This window comes from Schistocerca cancellata, chromosome 3, assembly GCF_023864275.1.
Source record: "Schistocerca cancellata isolate TAMUIC-IGC-003103 chromosome 3, iqSchCanc2.1, whole genome shotgun sequence".
In the NCBI taxonomy this organism is placed as follows: Eukaryota; Metazoa; Arthropoda; class Insecta; order Orthoptera; family Acrididae; genus Schistocerca; species Schistocerca cancellata.
In genome coordinates this window covers 831,052,082-831,073,074 of record NC_064628.1, presented here as the reverse complement: position 1 = coordinate 831,073,074, position 20,993 = coordinate 831,052,082, and positions in this window count along the sequence as shown.

Below are 20,993 nucleotides of genomic sequence, written 5' to 3'. Positions count from 1 at the left end.
CTGCTGCTGCCCTGTCTTCATTTGTTCTGAGCTTTGTTGTGAAGCGCGCATCGACTCTTCTATCGTTTGTTTCCAATGCTCCAAATCAGCACCTAACTGCTGTCGCACATCCTCAAATCCTTACGCAAACAAAATCTCTTCCGGTTTGCCAGATAAACTCTGGAATGCTGCCTTAACATTTTGCTCAACGTTTTCACGCATTAGCCGTCTGTTTTCTAATGTGATTTCGGATAATCTACCCGTTAATACGTTAATTTGGTGGTCTATAACGTCTTGACGCTCTGTCAGATGTTCAACGCTTTCCTTTAGGCTAGTCTGTACGTGCCAATTTAGGAAGTTGCTCAGTTGCACATGACATGGCGTCTTGCTTTTGTACTAATTGCGGAACCATTTCCACTTGTTCCCGTACAGTATCTATCTTAATAGCCACATACTCCTTCATTTAGACACGTACGCGGTGAGTAGATTCCTCACATTGTGCTTTCAGCAATTCTATTTGTGCAGTTAATTTTCGTTCCGTCTCTTCGGCCTGATCTTTGAGTTCTTTGGTCTTCGCCTCTATCCGCTGCTCTAAATCTGAAAAACTGTCTTGTAACTGCTGCTTAATCTCAGTCTGGACTAATTTCATCTCTTCTTGAGTTTGAGTGACTGTCACTAATTGTGCTTTAATATCGGTTTTCAGATTTTCCTGCCCTTCGGTAACTGAGGCTAATTTCGCGTTAATGTCGGTTTTCAGAGTATTCATGCTCTCGGTTATCATCTGCATCTGTCTCATGATAATTACCAATGGATCTAATCCCTGCTGCGTACTTTCTGTTACACCTCCAGCCGTGTCTGCAGGGCGTTCTGTTGCGCTATCTGTAGCCATCGGTCCTACAAGACTTCTTACTGCATCATTATTATCAGTGCTAACAGCTGAAGGCTGATGCATGCTGCCTTGCTCTGCTTGACTCGTCCTAAACATTGCCCTAGTTAAAACCATATAAATGTTCTACTGTCACTATATGTTAACACCCTTCACACAAGAGTACTTCTGTGTCTACTTTCTTAATGTACATATACAGACAAATGCAACTGAGACAGGTCAATCAAAACATTTCCTATATCTAACATGAACACGATTAATCATTGTTCCAATATCAAATAGGACAGGTCAATGAAAACACTTCCTATATCTAACATGAACACAATTAATCAATGCTCAAATATCAAGTAACACTAAACAGAGAAGCGTATGATTCAAGTGTACTAACAAGCTTTAATAATAAAATTATTAAAATTAAATTTTTAAATTTATTTAAATTATTTACAATATTTAAATTCATTGTAAAAATAAAATTTCTCGGCGCCCAGCATGCTGTCTTTCGGCTTTATTTGTACATATGATTATATCACCTGCGAGTCTTTCCTCTCTTTTCCAAGCGTCAGTTAGGTTAGCTCGTCGTAGCTGACATGAAACGGAGAACAAAATTATTTTAGCAACGTCCAAAAACGTGTCCTGTCACGGTCGCCATTTTAACATTTTTTAAATGTTCGGATAATAAGTTGCCGTCTCTTTATCTAAGAATAGATGATGAATGCAGCTAGCCGCTATCTCTGCACGTCAATCCCTCAACAGATACTCCAGAAGCTGTCCTAGTTACCACTTTAACAACCATGGAGAATGCATATATGCATCTCTTTTTACTTCAAAGAACAAACGCACTAGAAAATACTTTGGCGTCGTCGAGTTGTCGCCGCATATATTACGAGAAAATCAGATCAGATAACTTTTCCAAAGTGAATTAATGTGGATGGTTTGATTGAAAATGATTAATTGGTGCGTGGTAGAGGGTATTTGCTGTGGGGACATTACAAGCTTCCTGGTCGTCTGTATAGACGTGTATCTGTTGTCTTTAAGATCACTTCACCTTCACACATAAATATATACAGTAAAGTAAGGCCCTCCCCGTTTTTGGCTGATCCGTGATAAGACAGGCGAAAAATTAGACTAAAGGAGGATTATTAGTATTATCTCTAGTTTCATTCGCTCTCTCTCTCTCTCTTTCTCTCCTTTATCTGTGTACAGTTTTTAATATAATATTTCATTACGTGAAATCAGCCAAATAGGATCTTTGGTGGAGTCCTTCGTCTTGGTAATCAGCGGCTGGCTTGCTGTAAGAGATCTTTACATTTATTATTACTGTTAAACACTGCAGTCAGTCGGGAGAATCAATCGTTTGGACAATTTGTTCCTTTTACGAAAGATTGCGAATTCCAGATGTGTACGGAGCCTTTTTGGACGATTTAACACAGACTCAGTGATTGCAGGCTCTCTTCGACACAGCTGAAACTTCCCCACTAATTACAGGGCCAACGTGATCATCAAATGATTCAGAAAAAACTCATTCGTTCATTCACTCCAGAACAAAAAAGTCACAAACCTTATTTATGGATGAAATTGTGTATTAATTCCATCTCCATTACATGTCCAGATCTCCGGTGATTCCACGCCTTAATTATTTTCCGTTTACAGTCTCTTTCTCTTCAAACAAACCGCTAGCGGCACAAATGTTAATTGGATCGTTTTAGCGAGAAGAAAAACAGAATATGTTTCTCTCAGAAACACGTCAATCCCTCAACAGATACTCCAGAAGCTGTCCTAGTTACCACTCTAACAACCATGGAGAATGCATATATGCATCTCTTTTACTTCAAAGAATAAACGCACTAGAAACTACTTTGGTGTCGTCGAGCTGTCGCCGCATATATTACGAGAAAATCAGATCAGATAACTTTTCCAAAGTGAATGAATGTGGATGGTTTGATTGAAAATGATTAATTGGTGCGTGATAGAAGGTATTTGCTGTGGGGACATTACAAGCTTCCTGGTCGTTGTACTTGGATTGCGTCTGCAAAATGTCTCAGTAGTTGACAATAAGTGTGAGTAGTGATGGTTACACCTCGGGGAAGCAATTCGTAGCATACCAAACTCGCCGTTCCACCATATGTGTAACATTATCGTTTTTTTATGCTCCCAGGTCCTTCTACGTGGAGTTGCTGCTTTGTTTTGGCTCAACCACTCCTTTCCTTTCCTTATGTTAGCACAAATACACCATTTCTTGTCACCAGTAACGATACAAGATAGGAATGGACACTGTAGTTTATGAGCCAATTGATGACGAGCAATCAGAGATGTACATATGGCCCCGATGATATTTTCGATTTTGGTTTAAAGCATGCGGTACACGTACATCCGATTTTTCAACCTTCTCCGTTGCATGCAGTGTCGCACGATGGTGGAATAATTACAGTTCATCACATTTGCCAACTGTGGTTTAATGCGTTTAAACGATCTTCATCACACACCGAAGGTCTTCCTGAACGTGGAGAGTTACTAATGTCAAAAGGACCCCCTTGAAAACGAGAAAACCATTTTTTACCGTGCCCTTTCCAGTGGCATTTTCTTCACACACAGCGCAGATGTCTCCGTTTGCGTCCGCTGCTGCCACTCGTCTATGGAACTCAAACAAAAGAATATGTCATAAATGTTCCGATTTCTCCACTTGGCACTGCATTTTCTAGCGTCCACAGCTCCACTCACTGTCTCCAAATGGCAATATGACACTACTGCATGTGAATCCAAATACAACAGTGAACAACAAATAAAAAATGACAGTCGATCAATAATTCCATAGAAACCGGAATACCAACACGCAAAACAAAAAGGCCACAAACTTATCCAACAACGTAATGCTTTATAACTGACATGTATGAGGAAATAGCAAGATGAGCCTCTCGAAGTAGACACGGCAACCATTTAGCCAATTCCACAAGGCTTGTAGCCGCAACAATCACTCGGATTCATCTGACCTTCAGCGGCTTACAGTTTAATTCCCCAGCACAACAATTCCTGCTTTTTCTATACTGCAGTTTGTGAGACTTTCTGATCTGTGAGACCGTTCGTTGTGCGCTGAGATTTGTGTGTTTTCACGTCTTAAAGTTGTGGGGTTAATATTCTGTCTGTCACTACTATTTTTTGTTATGTTCTAGAAGATAATGAATAATGTTAGAAGAAATTTCATCATATGTTATTCAGTAATATTTCGATGTCGCTCTCTTCTCCAGGAGATCACCGTACGAAGTCAGTCGGGAGACACAGTTTTGCGTGTTTCATGCTACACGATCTTCATAATGCTCCCAGCCGTTCTCTAGTTGACGTCTACCACGGCTAAGCGAAAAAAGGAAAGACAGGTTCAGAGCTGAAACGTCGAAGTAAGTGGTAAAATTTAAAAACATGAGTTTATGGATGTAATAAATTTTCATAAACCACCGTTTGCCATTTACAAAATCGACGGGCTGGCAGAAACATTTGAGCATACAGTCATTAGGCTGCTACCTCGTTATTGCCGTTTCAAGCCAACAAAACTAATGTGGAGCCACAGCGAAGTCTGCTGTCTCAGCAAGAATAACAAAACTACGCTGTCTGCAGTCGAGACAGTCAGTAACGTATCTGTTAAAGGAAGTCACCACTGAAGACTCGGATGAAGTCGTCAATTATAAGCTGCTTGTCATGGAAGAAGCACGGCAGAATAACGCTATTTAAAAAATTACACCTGTGACGGTGACTAAAGTCACTAGAGTTTTACCATTGTCATCGCAAAAAAAGTTGCTCAGAAAGATTCATTGGATGTTTGGTGTGTATGACGTAAGTGTCTGTACAGCAAAACTGAAGACTTGAAATAAAGGAAAAACCTCTCAGCGCAATAATCACGAAGTTGATGAAAATGGGTTTTAAATGTACGAGGTAATTAATGATTGTAATTTTAGTATTAATGTGTTGCATTTGAAAGTCCAGGATAATGTGGATCTTACAAACATTATGATGTAATAGTACGAAAAACTTGCTGGAAGTGGAAATGCAGTGAAAGGTGAAAAGGACAGAAAAGTCCCGCGTTCTGGCCCTAGTCGGGTCAATTGGTCCCGACCGACCGCCGTGTCACCCGCTGCCAATAGCGTCACTGGATGCGGTGTGGAGTGGTACTTCGTCAACAAACCACTCTCCCACTCATTCACGGGTTTCTTCACTTGGAACCGCTAGTAATCGGTCGAGTAGCTGCTCATTTGGCCTCACGAGGCTGACAAATTCTCCCACCAAGGAGAAATCCTTGACAGTACCGGGAATCGAAGCACAGTCCTCCGCATAGCAGTCAGCCGCGTTGACCGCTCAGCTAGTGAGGAGGAAAAAACGAACAAAAGAATGCAAAAAATATGTTTTTTTTTCACCCACTAAAGGTTCATTCCCTAACGTTTGAGTAAAGCTGTTCGTGGTTGTCATTGGTCAGGTACTGTATTGTTTCAGTCAAGCCTTTCTTCTCGTTTCATTCATAGATGTGGCTTGCAATATCCGATGCAGGTAGTTGGGTTTTCCTGATATCCTGTACTCGTACACGTTATTTTTTCTTCAAAACTGTGATATCTTCACAGGCTTCAATTCCATTTAAGCTTTTTCTGGTCTTAACTACGCGACACTTATGTTTGTCCAACCATAACCACTGTACTTAAAGAAAAGTTGAGTTTTGCTGTGTTTATGTTACGAGTACAATCTGCTGTTTTCGTCAAATCTAAGAAGTCAGATACTTACATGTTACTAACAATATAAGGGTTTGTTTGTCTTTTTGTTGATTTGTGTTTCTGTCCTTTACAGCTTCAGGAATAAAACACTCCTTAGTTTCTTTTCTTTTCTCAACAAGGGCGAAATCACTGACGCAATTTAAGAAGGAGTGACCTGATATAAGGAAGTTGTGGTTCATTTCTTCAAAAACACCAATTATATGTAGGGAAATCCAGAGAAAGAGAATGACTCTGTTTTTGTTTTGGCCACAAAAGTTGTCCCTCCAGATTATCGGGTTTTTCTTTAAAGGTGCGCAATTTGCAAAGATTTTAAAGAAACATGAAACAGTTTCGTTAACACAGCATCCTGTCAATCCTTCTTCCTGCAGAGTCATTTACGCGTTGTTGTTGCCAACAGTACGCACACCGCAGCTGTAAATTGTAAGCTGCCTGAGGCTGTGTGGTAAAGTTGGATCGTAAAGGACTTGCAGCAAATCAATGGCTGCTGTACAGATAACACTCTGCTCCTTTTTTGTCATAGCTATACCTTTCTCGGCCTAGTGTTGATGTAACCACAGACGAGCTGGCGTTCCTTTTTATCATGCGGGTTAATAAGAACTTGCGCATGAAACCAATCACACGTGCCACTTGTATCTGAACAAGGATGGTGAAAAGAGAGATAGAGGAAATGCTTAAAAGTATCACAATAAAAAACTGCAGCTCACTTGTGAGTCACTGTTGATGTTCTTGCAGGCTTTGAACATTCGTTGTACTTCGAGATCGGGACTGAGCTATTTCTTATCGCGATTGATACAGTGACATCACTTTTGTGGAAATGTTTGCATATGTTGTATCACTTGATTTTCTATTTCTTCACCGAATTTCCTGTGATGTGTTTTCGTACTTTTGTCTTCTTGTTCGTGATAAAGCCTTTCTTCTTCTTTTTAGTTAGTTGCTGGGTTTTTAGCCCGCATCTCGTGGTCGTGCGGTAGCGTTCTCGCTTCCCACGACCGGGTTCCCGGGTTCGATTCCCGGCGGGGTTAGGGATTTTCTCTGCCTCGTGATGGCTGGGTGTTGTGTGCTGTCCTTAGGTTAGTTTGGTTTAAGTAGTTCTAAGTTCTAGGGACTGATGACCATAGATGTTAAGTCCCATAGTGCTCAGAGCCATTTGAACCATTTAGTTGCTGGGTTTTCCTCTGAGTTAGTGAAAATATTTCGGCAAATGTTACCCTGTAGATCTGCATGAAGTCATCTCGCCCATCTGGAGCAGTGTAGCGAATAATTGCTTGTGTCCTGATCTGCGAGGGCCATCGTCGGTAGTAACATGCGATACTTGCATCAGTCCCATCAAGCAACTCCCTTGACATGCAGTATCTTCCAATCGTAAAAATCTTCAAACAATACGACTTTGTGTGTACAACTGAGGTGCTTGCATTTATGCAGACCGACTCTGAAAGCAAGGAGAACCCTGTGCAACGTAGCTGTATTTGACTTTATTGTTGCTTTCATGCAAAAAGAAGAAGAGTAAACAGGCTGTCTAGGTATGATGTAGGCTAGCGATCAGTAATGGAACCAACATTCTGTGCTGGACGAGCTCTTGCAAGAATACGTTTATTGATTGAACTGTTGTATTGATTTCTTCCATTTTTAACTTTTTCCGATTGAAACCACAGACCTTCTTCTTTAATGCGTCGTTTCTTTCCAGTCAAACTGTTACAAAAATCTGCTGCCTTCACCATTTTCTGTAAGACTGATGAGTAGGCGCGCGGAACATAACGCCCTTCATATGTTAACAGAAGCAGCTGTAATATCACATGCCATCTGTTGAGTACACTGGGTACTAAATTTTTATTCGTGACAGTTTGAGACTTTTATACATTACTGTTGGTTGGCCTGTAAACCCATTTCACATAAAACTTCAAAATTTCTTATTATGGTACTCTGAGCCTTTTTTAATTGCGAGTATTCACTTATTGTTCCACAATTTTTGATTATTAATAAGATGGCTGATACCAAGAAGTGAGCGTGTACCATATTAAAACTTTGTTACCACAGATACAACTAAAATAAAAACTTAGAAAATCCCTTTTAGAACACATGGGCGCTCGTTCCATGTTGTACATCGTGTAGGTTGAGAGTTTGAAGGATATAAAGATCGCAAGATCGAATCCCACTCAGACCACAGAATACTTCAGTTTTGTTTAACTTAGTCATCACCTCTCAGTTACGTTAACATTCTCCAGCAACGAAAAGTGGCTCGGAGTCTTCGCTAAACCACAGGCCCCCTTCCGAGGAAGGGTAGGTTAGGGACACACACGTCGCCGAAGCGGCGTCCGATTTAAAGACTTCACCAGGCCTTTGAGCGACACAGAATTTTTTTCTATATTCCACAATGTACACTCATTCTCATAAATTAAGGATGATTGCAGAACGTGTTGCCACACAACGTGGCACTACACAAAACTGGCGCTAATAGCATAGGCACATAGGGAACACACAGGGCACAGATCTGTAAGTCCACGGTGTTGGTGATAAGTTGGGAAAACGTCCCGAAACACACGTGCTACAAAACGCCACTGTTTCCTGCGCATGTACCCCGACATTAATATGAGATATGATCACCATTCACACGTACACAGGTCGCACAACGGGTTGGCATGCTCTGGATCACGTGGTCGAGCAGCTGCTGGAGTACAGCCTCCCATTCTTACACCAGTGCCTGTCGGAACACCTGAAGTGTCGTAGGGGTTTGAAGACGTGCAGCGATACGTCGACCGAGAGCATCCCAGACGTGCTCGATGGGGTTTAGGTCTGGAGAACAGGCAGGTCACTCCATTCGCCTGATATCTTCTGTTTCAAGGTACTCCTCCACGATGGCAGCTCGGTGGGGCCGTGCTTTATCATCCTTCAGGAGGAAGGTGGGACCTACTGCACCCCTGAAAAGGCGGACATACAAGTGAAAAATGATGTCCGTATACACCTGACCTGTTAAAGTTCCTCTGTCAAAGATATGCAGGGGTGTACGTGCACCAATCATAATCCCACCCCACACCATCAAACCACGATCTCCATATATGCCCCTTTCAAGTACATTAAGGGGTTGGTATCTGGTTCCTGGTTCACGCCAGATGAAAACCCGGCGAGAATCACTGTTCAGACTATGCTTGGACTCGTCCGTGAACATAGCCTGAGACCACTGTTCCAAAGGTCATGTACCGTGTTCTTGACACCAGGCTTTACGGGCTCTCCTGTGACCAGGGGTCAGTGGAATGCACCTTACAGGTCTCCGGGCGAATAAACCATGTCTGTTCAGTCGTCTGTAGACTGTGTGTTTGGAGACAACTGTTCCAGTGGCTGCGGTAAGATGCCGAGCAAGGCTACCTGCAGTACTCCGTGGCTGTCTGCGGGCACTGATATCGGTCTTCTTGTGGTGTTGTACACTGTAGACGTCCCGTCCTGTAGCGCCTGGACACGTTTCCTGTCTGCTGAAATCGTTGCCATAATCTAGAGATCACACTTTGTGGCACACAGAGGGCCCGTGCTACGACTTGCTCTGTTTGACCAGCCTCCAGTCGCCCTAGTATTCTACCCCTCATAACGTCATCAATATGCGTTCTTTGAGCCATTTTCAACACACAGTCACGATTAGCACGTCTGAAAACGTCTGTACACTTACTCGCTACACCGTACTGTGACACGCACCAACACACCTCTGCGCATGTGGGCTGCTGCCAGCGCCACTGTGCGACGACCGCAGGTCAAATGCACCGCATGGCCATACCCCGAGGTGATTTAAACCCGCAAACTCCCCACCAGAGCGTTGTTTCACCATGTAACAGCATTATTCTTAATTTACTAGCATGAGTGTACTTTATGGGGTGTTGCACAGAGTACTAGTTCGTGTTCTATCTTATATCTGTTCCAGTAGCGAACGGTCCGCGGGAAGAACGACTGTTGATATGTCTCCGTATGAGTTCGAACGTCTCTAATTTTACATCTGTGGTCTTTAAGCGGGATACCTGTAGGAAAAAACAATATATTGTTTGTCTCTTCTAGAACCGCACACTCTCAAAATTTTAATAATAGACGAAACCATAAAGTTCAACGGTTCCCAAGCAGCGTCTGACACTGCAGTTAGATGTACATTTCCGGTACGCTTTCGCGATTACTAAATGAATCTGTGACGAAACGCGCCGCTATGCTTGAGATCTTCTCCATTTCCCCTATCAGTGCTATCAGGCAAGGGTTGCATACTTAAGAGCAGTACTCAGGTAAACGGTCCTGTAACACTCTTCGTTTGGTATAGGAGAGTGCTGCATCTTGGAACAATTTTCCGACTTTCATCTCTAACTAGCTCTGTGACACGAATTAAAAGTACAGTGTGCTCGGATTAAACTTACAATAATACAAAACGCAATAACTTGAGAAGAAACTGAGTTATTTATTTACGTTAAGGAGACTCTAGCAGTTACAAAATTCTCTCATTACAAAAATTACAAACATGTCATTAAAATTCCTCCAAACTTTTCGTCAAAATAAGGAAAAAATTACAATAAATCAGTTTTTTTATCTCCGTAATAAATTATTGTAGACATATTCCCCCAAATGTACAGAAAACGTATCTCATGCTTTAAAAAACTCAGTTGCACGCTACTAGCGTATTTTACGGGCTATACGAAGCACTTTTTTCTTTGATAAATTGCCTCCAAAATTCAGGTGCTTCTTATACTCGAAATTATTATAAAAATTCCAGTGTTTGATTTAAACATTTTAAAGGACATAGTTCTTATATAGGAAAACAGCGATCGGTAATTATTATAAATAGGAAGCAGTCTTGATCGCGTAACTCTTTCAATGTGGTGACCGGTTTCGATCTTTTTATAAGATCATCTTCAGACCTACAAGGGAATTGACATAAGCATATAAAGGACGAAACCATATATTCATAAAATAGTAAATAACACTGATATACCGTGAATGTCTGCCGGAGGCGGTGGCGCATGGCAAGCCTCTTGCTTGTGGCTGGTGGTGTTCTGCAGCGTGAAGAACACCAGCCGCTAATTAAATACATGAAGCCCCGACCACCGTCTCCGGCATAACGTCATGGATAGCCAATCACGTAAGTTGCATTTCTGCCGCTTAAGAAAGTTACGTGGTAGTTACTGTAAGTCTTTATTACCATCTATAGGACTTATAAAACACGTTAAAATCTTATAGATTATAAAATATAGTGTAAAAAGGTAATTTCTGCAACCTGAACAGTGTGGCCCTCTATCATGTACTGTTATCGACCAAAGCAAAGGTGATGGCAAGGACGCCACTGTAGTAACCATGGCTACCTACTCGTCTTACTAGGGCCAAAGAGGCTACCTGTGGAGAAAGCGTCCTGGTCGCTCTAAGGTTGCCAGGGAGACCCAACGAAGGTCGATCAGTACATGACATGAGTGATACGCACATGAGTTACTGTTACCATTAAAATTTTAATTAAAAGACGTCTCGTCAAAATAACTTCAGAAATGTTACTACGTCTGATATGCGAATCAGTAGTGGAACCTTACAGAAATTTTATAAAGTAGGCGCTATATTACCGTTACGGTTGTTGGTCTGCATAGGATGCAACGTGATGGCTATCATGAGCATAAAATTAATGACATTGTGTCAATAAAGAACAGGTAAAACCACTGTCTGGATTTAAAGTTTGCGCCAGTTTTAAAAATGGCCATATATTCGATGCCGCGAGTAACCTATCTCTATCTGCCAACATTGGATTCAACTGGCAGCAGCAGTGCACCGATGCGACGAACTGGAGTTGCGGGGATTCACAAGTTTGCTGACACTGTCTCCCTTCCGCCCTGCCATCACAAACTCACGATACTTTCTAGCCTATGATGAGTCATAGCAGTCTACGGTGCCAGTGAACTTGAATGGAAAGTGATTTGTGTTACCGGTAAACGTACAATATTTTTTTTAATAACAAGTTTCGTAATGGAAGAAGTAGGAGGTATTCATAAGATGCAGGCTATAGATTGAAAGCAATACAATATGCAGAAGTTGCGGTGATAGTACTTCATACTAATGTAAACTTTCTGTATGTTTCACCTTCTCACGCGACGTAATCCTTCTTATTTATTCCTACAATCCTTATGTCAAATGTATCGTGGAAGAAGAAAAATGTTGCATAATCTACATCAATTTTATTCAACAGGTTTTTACGAGAGTATCCATTCAAATTCCTTGGACCATTGTGTTACACTTTCGTATGTGCTACACAGACCTGCTACGAGCCCAGCACGGTGCCTTTGAATTTTATAAAATTGTTAAGTATATCGTCGCCATTTGCTCACAAATTACCAGTTAGCTTAAGTTTCCGGTTCTTCAGCCGACGTTTATTTGACGCTTTTTCTGATGATTCGCTAGCTACAGTGGCCGACATTGTCAACGCTTCATCCATCATTGCTGGTGACGGACTGGAATCGAGCTCGCGGCTGTAGATTACGCGTACCTGGCGCGCCAACGTCCAAGGGGCTGTCCGTCATCATTACCGCCTGCGGTTCTTCCCTTGCGACCTGCAGCCGTCGTTCTCTGCGGCAGAGGAATCCAGGATTCGTTCACCTTGAGGCTTTCTTCTTTCTTGTTGAAGCCGTTGTCATATTTGTGTATTTCTGTATACTCTCCGAACAAGCAGGTGTTACACTTGTAGCTTTACTCTGCAGCAAGGCCGGCCGGTGTGGCCGAGCGGTTCTAGGCGCTTCAGTCTGGAACTGCGCGACTGCTACGGTCGCAGGTTCGAATCCTGCCTCAGGCATGGATGTGTCTGATGTCCTTAGGTTAGTTAGGTTTAAGTAGTTCTAAGTTCTAGGGGACTGATGACCTCAGAAGTTAAGTCCCATAGTGCTCAGAGCCATTTGAACCATTTGATCTGCAGCAAGAACTTCCTTGTCGGCGAATTTCGTTATGTTTTCGGTCTCGACGAAGTGACACATCGGAAAAAGAAATATAGGATTACGACCTTTCTGCCGTATATTCCCAGGGTGACGGTCATATTCGGCCGTGTAGTGCGCGAACACGGCGTAAAGACTATTTATAAACCAACAAAGGTCAAAGAGTGTCTTTATGACGGCTTGAACTCTTCTGGGGATACTGGTAGTCTTAATGTCTGTGGAGAAACGGCAGCCCACTTTTTCTCAAGTGCGGGAACCTGAGAAGGTAGTGAGGTTGGACTCTGGGATCTGGAGCGAAGTCAACGTTCTGACTCATCCCGAAGGTGTTCCGTTGAGTTCAGGTCACGACTCTGGGCAGGCCATTTCACTCAGGAACGTTATCAATCACAAATCATTGTCTCACAGACGCTGCTTTATGACAGGCTACTTTATCATGCTGATACCAACAATTATCGTCTCGAAACTAGTCCTATACCCACTACACAATGGTGTAAAAATGTGTTCATATCCTTCCACATTTACCGTTTCTTTTAGCGCATAACGAGACAACACCTTAACAACGAAAAATGCCACAATACCGTAACACCATCGCCTCTGTGCTTCACTGTTGGCACAACACATGGTCGCAAGTAATTGTCTCCAGTCATTCGAGAAACCCAAACCCTTCCATCGATTTGCCACAGGGTGTAGAATGATTCATCACACCAAATCAGTTGTTGTCCAGTGGCGTTACTCCTTACAGCTCCACAAGGTCGCATATAAATAACTACAACAAAAAACTAGGGCTTATGAGGAGCTAGTCGACCAGTGTTCACCATTCCCTTTAATTCCCTACTCACAGTCATTGTACTGTATTCCGTACGTCGAGAGAAGAGCTTTGACAGCTGGCAGCACTGTTGTCAGTATTCGACACCGACAGCCAACGAGCCAGCAGCGGTCGCCCAGCACTACGGCAACACTGGGGCGTTTCCACGGTAACGCAAACAAAAGCTCATGATCTGATGGGCCATCGTGGATGCGCGAAGTACGTGCTGCGTCAACTGTCAGAGCTCTTCTCTCTCCGTATGCACTGTAGCTGGACTGCTGGTAGCACTCTGGAACCGATGAGTGATTTCTTCTGTTGATTTCGTGCGATTTTTTACATCCACACTCCGCAATAGTGTCTGGTCTTGGTTTAGCACCGGTTCTACCTTCGGTTTTGCACTTCACAGTCACATCATCAACAGCTGACATCGGCAATTTTAGATGGGTTGAAGTGTCCCTGGTGGATTTTTGTTCCTCAGGTGACTTTCCAATGGCCGGCTGGTGTGGCCGAGCGGTTCTTGGCGCCTCAGTCTGGAACCGCGCGACCTCTACGGTCGCAGGTTCGAATCGTGTCTCAGGCATGGTATGTGTGATGTCCTTAGGTTAGTTAGATTTAAGTAGTTCTAAGTTCTAGGGGACTGATGACCTCAGATGTTAAGTCCCATAGTGCTCAGAGCCATTTAAACCATTTGACTTTCCAATGACTAATCCACAGTCCACTTCACTGACCTCTCCTGACTGACCGATTCTGCTCTCACTGCTTCTCTGCTGGCAACACAATAATCCCAAAGTTATTTTATACTGGTGGGTACATGTCTAATAACATCTAGCGTTCTATTCCGCAGTACACAGGGCTTTCAATCTGATAATAATTGAAGAGAAGGTGGAGGATATGCTGAGTGAAGATCAGTTTGGTTTCAGAAGGGGATTGGGAACAAGAGAGGCGATTCTGGCACTGATACTCGTTATCGAAAAGCAATTACAGAAAAATAAACCAACTTATATTGCCTTTGTAGACATGGAAAAGGCATTTGATAACGTTATCTGTCAAGAGATGTTCAGAGTACTGAGGAAAAGTGGAATAAAGTACAAAGACATCCGTGTGATACTCGGTTTCTATAAGTAAGAGGTGGCAGTGATTAAGAACTGTCACCATGAACAAGAAGCAAATATTAGAAAAGGGCTAAGGCAAGGATGTGCTCTCTCTCCTCTTATATTCAGTACTTACATCCAGGAAGCTATAGACCAAGTTCGAGAAACTACTGAGGTGGGGATAAAAATTAATGGGCAGAAGAGAGACATGCTATGTTATGCAGATGATAAAAGAGGTTCTAGAGGAAATCCTCAGAACAAAGGAAAAAATTCTGTGCAATCAGTATGGAATGAGAATAAACAAGAAAAAGACTTAAGTGATGGTATGTAGTACAGGAGCAGAATATGAACCTATGATAATGAGAATTGGAAGAGAGGAACTGGAAGTGCGAGGAATTTACTTATCATGTGAAGCAAAATCACAAAAGATGGTAGAAGCCGGAAATAAATTGCGACCAGAATACAAAAGGCCAAAATTGTGAAACTTGGACAATTGGAAGAGAAGAGAGAAGGCGGCTAGAGGCCCTGCAGATGTGGTGCTATAGAAGGATGATGAGGTTCAACTGGAGAGACAAAGTAACAAATGAAGAGATGTTTAGAAGAGTACAGGAAACCAGATCTCTGTGGAGGCACGTCCAAACAACAAACTTGTAGGGCACATCCTACGACACAACAGCATCATTGGAACAAGGAAGGAATCGGCGGGGGCGACCAAGGATATCGTACATGCAACAGATCATGAATGACGCTGGATGTAACATACTAAACACCTTTTTCCAAAGCTGTTTCACAGAGGAAGACCGCACTGCAGTTCCTTCTCTAAATCCTCGCACCAACGAAATAATGGCAGACATCGAAATAAGTGTCCAAGGAATAGAAAAGCAACTGAAATCACTCAACAGAGGAAAGTCCACTGGACCTGGCGGGATACCAATTCGATTCTACACAGAGTACGCGAAAGAACTTGCCCCCCTTCTAACAGCCGTGTACCGCAAGTCTCTAGAGGAACAGAAGGTTCCAAATGATTGGAAAAGAGCACAGGTAGTCCCAGTCTTCAAGAAGGGTCGTCGAGCAGATGCGCAAAACTATAGGCCTATATCTCTGACGTCGATCTGTTGTAGAATTTTAGAACATGTGTTTTGCTCGAGTATCATGTCGTTTTTGGAAACTCAGAATCTGCTATGTAGGAATCAACATGGATTCCGGAAACAGCGATCGTGTGAAACCCAACTCGCTTTATTTGTTCATGAGACCCAGAAAATATTAGATACAGACTCCCAGGTAGATGCTATTTTTCTTGACTTCCGGAAGGCGTTCGATACAGTTCCGCACTGTCGCCTGATAAACAAAGTAAGAGCCTACGGAATATCAGACCAGCTGTGTGGCTGGATTGAAGAGTTTTTAGCAAACAGAACACAGCATGTTGTTATCAACGGAGAGACGTCTACAGACGTTAAAGTAACCTCTGGCGTGCCACAGGGGAGTGTTATGGGACCATTGCTTTTCACAATATATATAAATGACCTAGTAGATAGTGTCGGAAGTTCCATGCGGCTTTTCGCGGATGATGCTGTAGTATACAGAGAAGTTGCAGCATTAGAAAATTGTAGCGAAATGCAGGAAGATCTGCAGCGGATAGGCACTTGGTGCAGGGAGTGGCAACTGACCCTTAACATAGACAAATGTAATGTATTGCGAATACATAGAAAGAAGGATCCTTTATTGTATGATTATATGATAGCGGAACAAACACTGGTAGCAGTTACTTCTGTAAAATATCTGGGAGTATGCGTGCGGAACGATTTGAAGTGGAATGATCATATAAAATTAATTGTTGGTAAGGCGGGTACCAGGTTGAGATTCATTGGGAGAGTCCTTAGAAAATGTAGTCCATCAACAAAGGAGGTGGCTTACAAAACACTCGTTCGACCTATACTTGAGTATTGCTCATCAGTGTGGGATCCGTACCAGATCGGGTTGACGGAGGAGATAGAGAAGATCCAAAGAAGAGCGGCGCGTTTCGTCACGGGGTTGTTTGGTAACCGTGATAGCGTTACGGAGATGTTTAACAAACTCAAGTGGCAGACTCTGCAAGAGAGGCGCTCTGCATCGCGGTGTAGCTTGCTCGCCAGGTTTCGAGAGGGTGCGTTTCTGGATGAGGTATCGAATATATTGCTTCCCCCTACTTATACCTCCCGAGGAGATCACGAATGTAAAATTAGAGAGATTAGAGCACGCACAGAGGCTTTCAGACAGTCGTTCTTCCCGCGAACCATACGCGACTGGAACAGGAAAGGGAGGTAATGACAGTGGCACGTAAAATGCCCTCCGCCAAACACCGTTGGGTGGCTTGCGGAGTATAAATGTAGATGTAGATGTACGTGGAAATGAAGAGGAAGGCAGACAGAAGAGAGGAATGGCGCTCTGGTGCAAGCCAACCTCAGGGTTGAACACTAAAAGAAAGAAGAAGAATCAGATAACGTATTCGGAAGACTGAACTGAAGGAAAGTGCCTTTGAGAGCAGGTGGCCAGATTAAAGTCGCTGCCTATGAACGCAGTATTTTTATCTTGTCACAATTGTCTATCGCAATAGGAATGCTGGTGGGTCGACGCAAGGCTTATCCAGGCCTGTTCTGTGTCATTGTCGGTGGGTGCGCCTGGCATTTCGGCGAAGTACAAAGGACCTGGGCACGACGGGATGAGTCGCCACATAAAATATCATCATTACGCGGCCACGACCGCAGCGCACGGGTCCAAAAAAAAAACCCGGCGACAACCCGCGCCGGAGCTTCCGGCCGCACGGTCTCAATCAGGCAGCGACCATAGCGCTCGGCTCGGCGCGGCCCGCCTAGAATCTCGCACTTCCGGCCCGTCTGCGCTACCCACCCACGGGGACACCTGTCCCGCTGTAATGACGGCTAAAGGCCTCCAGCGCGACCGCAAAAATACTCCTAACCACCTGCCTGCCGCCCCGCCCCGCCGGCGTTCACACGTTCGCCTCGGTTTTTCCCCGCGCGGCGTGCCTTACCGGAAGATGAGAAGGCGCTGCGCGGCGTCGTTTGCTCCGAGATGAGTAACTCCTGCCGCTCGCCTCTTCCTGCTCATTAAGTGCACGGACAGCTTTCATCTGAGATGAGGCTCTCGTTTGGTTTAATGTTAGTATCAACAGTGCGTCAAATGAATACACTGAAATGACAAGTCATGGGATAGCGATATACACATATACAGATGACGGTAGCATTGCGTGCACACGGTATAAAAGAACAGAGCATTGGCTGTCATTTGTACTCAGGTGATTCATGTGAAAAGGTTTACTACGTCATCATAGCCGGACGAAGGCCTACATAGGTAGGAATGATCATCAAAATAAAATAAGAGAAATCAGAGCTCGAACAGAAAGGTTTAGGTGTTCGTATTCCCCGCGCTCTGTTCGGGAGTGGAATGGTAGAGAGATAGTATGATTGTGGTTCGATGAAACCTCTACCAAGCACTTAAATATTAATTGTAGAGTAGTCATGTAGATGTAGATGATGGGAATTAAGGGGGGGGGGGGGGGTAGGACGTCAAACGGGCCGACCTGGAGCAGGAGAGACACCACAGGACATTTTAATTTCCAATGTCTATACTTTAAAAAATAAATTCATAAAACTTTCTCAGAATGACCAGAAAGGATTCAGGATTAAACTTATAGTGGTGGAAGTTCAAAAATATAAGAAAATAATTTATTTTTTTTACATTTGTATTTCACCTTTTTTTCACTTACCATTGGCTGCAGTTGTTGCTATAGATACACTTTTCTTCATAAGTAAGGGAGATTCTTCGATGAATTTTGCACAGCATACAAACCATACTTACAGGTGTATTAAACTCTAGAATTTTCCAAATCTGTTAAAAACTATGGTAAAAATTGCGATAATTAACTATAAAATTTGAGTTTTTTTTAACATGAAACTTAAAATACACTCCTGGAAATTGAAATAAGAACACCGTGAATTCATTGTCCCAGGAAGGGGAAACTTTATTGACACATTCCTGGGGTCAGATACATCACATGATCACACTGACAGAACAACAGGCACATAGACACAGGCAACAGAGCATGCACAATGTCGGCACTAGTACAGTGTATATCCATCTTTCGCAGCAATGCAGGCTGCTATTCTCCCATGGAGACGATCGTAGAGATGCTGGATGTAGTCCTGTGGAACGGCTTGCCATGCCATTTCCACCTGGCGCCTCAGTTGGACCAGCGTTCGTGCTGGACGTGCAGACCGCGTGAGACGACGCTTCATCCAGTCCCAAACATGCTCAATGGGGGACAGATCCGGAGATCTTGCTGGCCAGGGTAGTTGACTTACACCTTCTAGAGCACGTTGGGTGGCACGGGATACATGCGGACGTGCATTGTCCTGTTGGAACAGCAAGTTCCCTTGCCGGTCTAGGAATGGTAGAACGATGGGTTCGATGACGGTTTGGATGTACCGTGCACTATTCAGTGTCCCCTCGACGATCACCAGTGGTGTACGGCCAGTGTAGGAGATCGCTCCCCACACCATGATACCGGGTGTTGGCCCTGTGTGCCTCGGTCGTATGCAGTCCTGATTGTGGCGCTCACCTGCACGGCGCCAAACACGCATACGACCATCATTGGCACCAAGGCAGAAGCGACTCTCATCGCTGAAGACGACACGTCTCCATTCGTCCCTCCATTCACGCCTGTCGCGACACCACTGGAGGCGGGCTGCACGATGTTGGGGCGTGAGCGGAAGACGGCCTAACGGTGTGCGGGACCGTAGCCCAGCTTCATGGAGACGGTTGCGAATGGTCCTCGCCGATACCCCAGGAGCAACAGTGTCCCTAATTTGCTGGGAAGTGGCGGTGCGGTCCCCTACGGCACTGCGTAGGATCCTACGGTCTTGGCGTGCATCCGTGCGTCGCTGCGGTCCGGTCCCAGGTCGACGGGCACGTGCGCCTTCCGCCGACCACTGGCGACAACATCGATGTACTGTGGAGACCTCACGCCCCACGTGTTGAGCAATTCGGCGGTACGTCCACCCGGCTTCCCGCATGCCCACTATACGCCCTCGCTCAAAGTCCGTCAACTGCACATACGGTTCACGTCCACGCTGTCGCGGCATGCTACCAGTGTTAAAGACTGCGATGGAGCTCCGTATGCCACGGTAAACTGGCTGACACTGACGGCGGCGGTGTACAAATGCTGCGCAGCTAGCGCCATTCGACGGCCAACACCGCGGTTCCTGGTGTGTCCGCTGTGCCGTGCGTGTGATCATTGCTTGTACAGCCCTCTCGCAGTGTCCGGAGCAAGTATGGTGGGTCTGACACACCGGTGTCAATGTGGTCTTTTTTCCATTTCCAGGAGTGTATAACAGCACATTCACTTTTTCATAAATTAAATAATTTCTAGAGTTTCATGCACCTGTGAGTATGGTTGTTATGCCGTGCAAAATTCATTGAAGAATCTCTCTTACTTATGAAGAAACGTGTACCTACAGCAACAAATGCAGCCAATAGAAGTGAAAAAAATGATGAACTTTCACATGTAAAAAAAATTATTTTGTTACGTTTTTGAACATCCACTGCTATGATTGTGAATCCTGAATTCTTCCTGGTCATTCTGACAAAGTCTTATGAATTTATTCGTAAAAGTATAGACAGTGGAAATAAAAATGTCCTGTGGTGTCTCTCCTGCTCCAAGTCGCCCACGTCCTACCCCCCCCCCCCCCTCCCACCCTTAACGACATTGCATTTCGGAAATCGTTAAGGAATTCAATATTTTGCGACTCACAGTGTCAAGACAGTGCCGAGAATACCAAATTTTAGGCATCACCTCTCACCATGGACAATGACGCTATTCACTTAACGATCGAGAGCAGCGGCGTTTGGGTAGAGTAATCAGAGCTAACAGACAAGGAAATTGCGTGAAATAACCGCAGAAACCAATGTGGGACGTACGCCAAAAGTATCCGCTAGGACAGTCCGCCGAAATTTGGCGTTAATGGGCTGCGGCAGCAGACGACCGGCGTGTGTGTCTTTGCTAACTGCACAACATCGCCTGCAGCGCCTCTTCTGGGCTCGTGACCAATCGGGTAGATAATAGACGACTGGTCAGGCGAGTCACGATGTTACTTGCTGGTACAGTTTGAGTGTGGCGCAGACCCCACGAAGCCATTGATCCAAGTCGGCAACAAGGCATTGTGCAAACTGGTGGTGGCTCCACAATGGTGCGGGCTGCGTTTACATGGAGTGTACCGGACCATCTGGTCCAAATGAACCGATCATTGACTGGAAACGGTTATGTTCGGCTAGTTGGAGACCATTTGCAGCCATTCAACGATGAAATTTTTATGGTGGCAATGCGCCACGTCAGTGGACCACAATTGTTCGCGAGTGTTTTAAAGAAAATTCTCGACAGTTCGAACGAACGATCTGGCCGCTTAGCTCTCCCGACGTGAAGCCCATTGAACATTTATGGGACGCAATCGAAAGGTCAGTCCGTACACAAAATCCTGCACCGGCGACACTTCCGCAGTTATGGACGCCTAT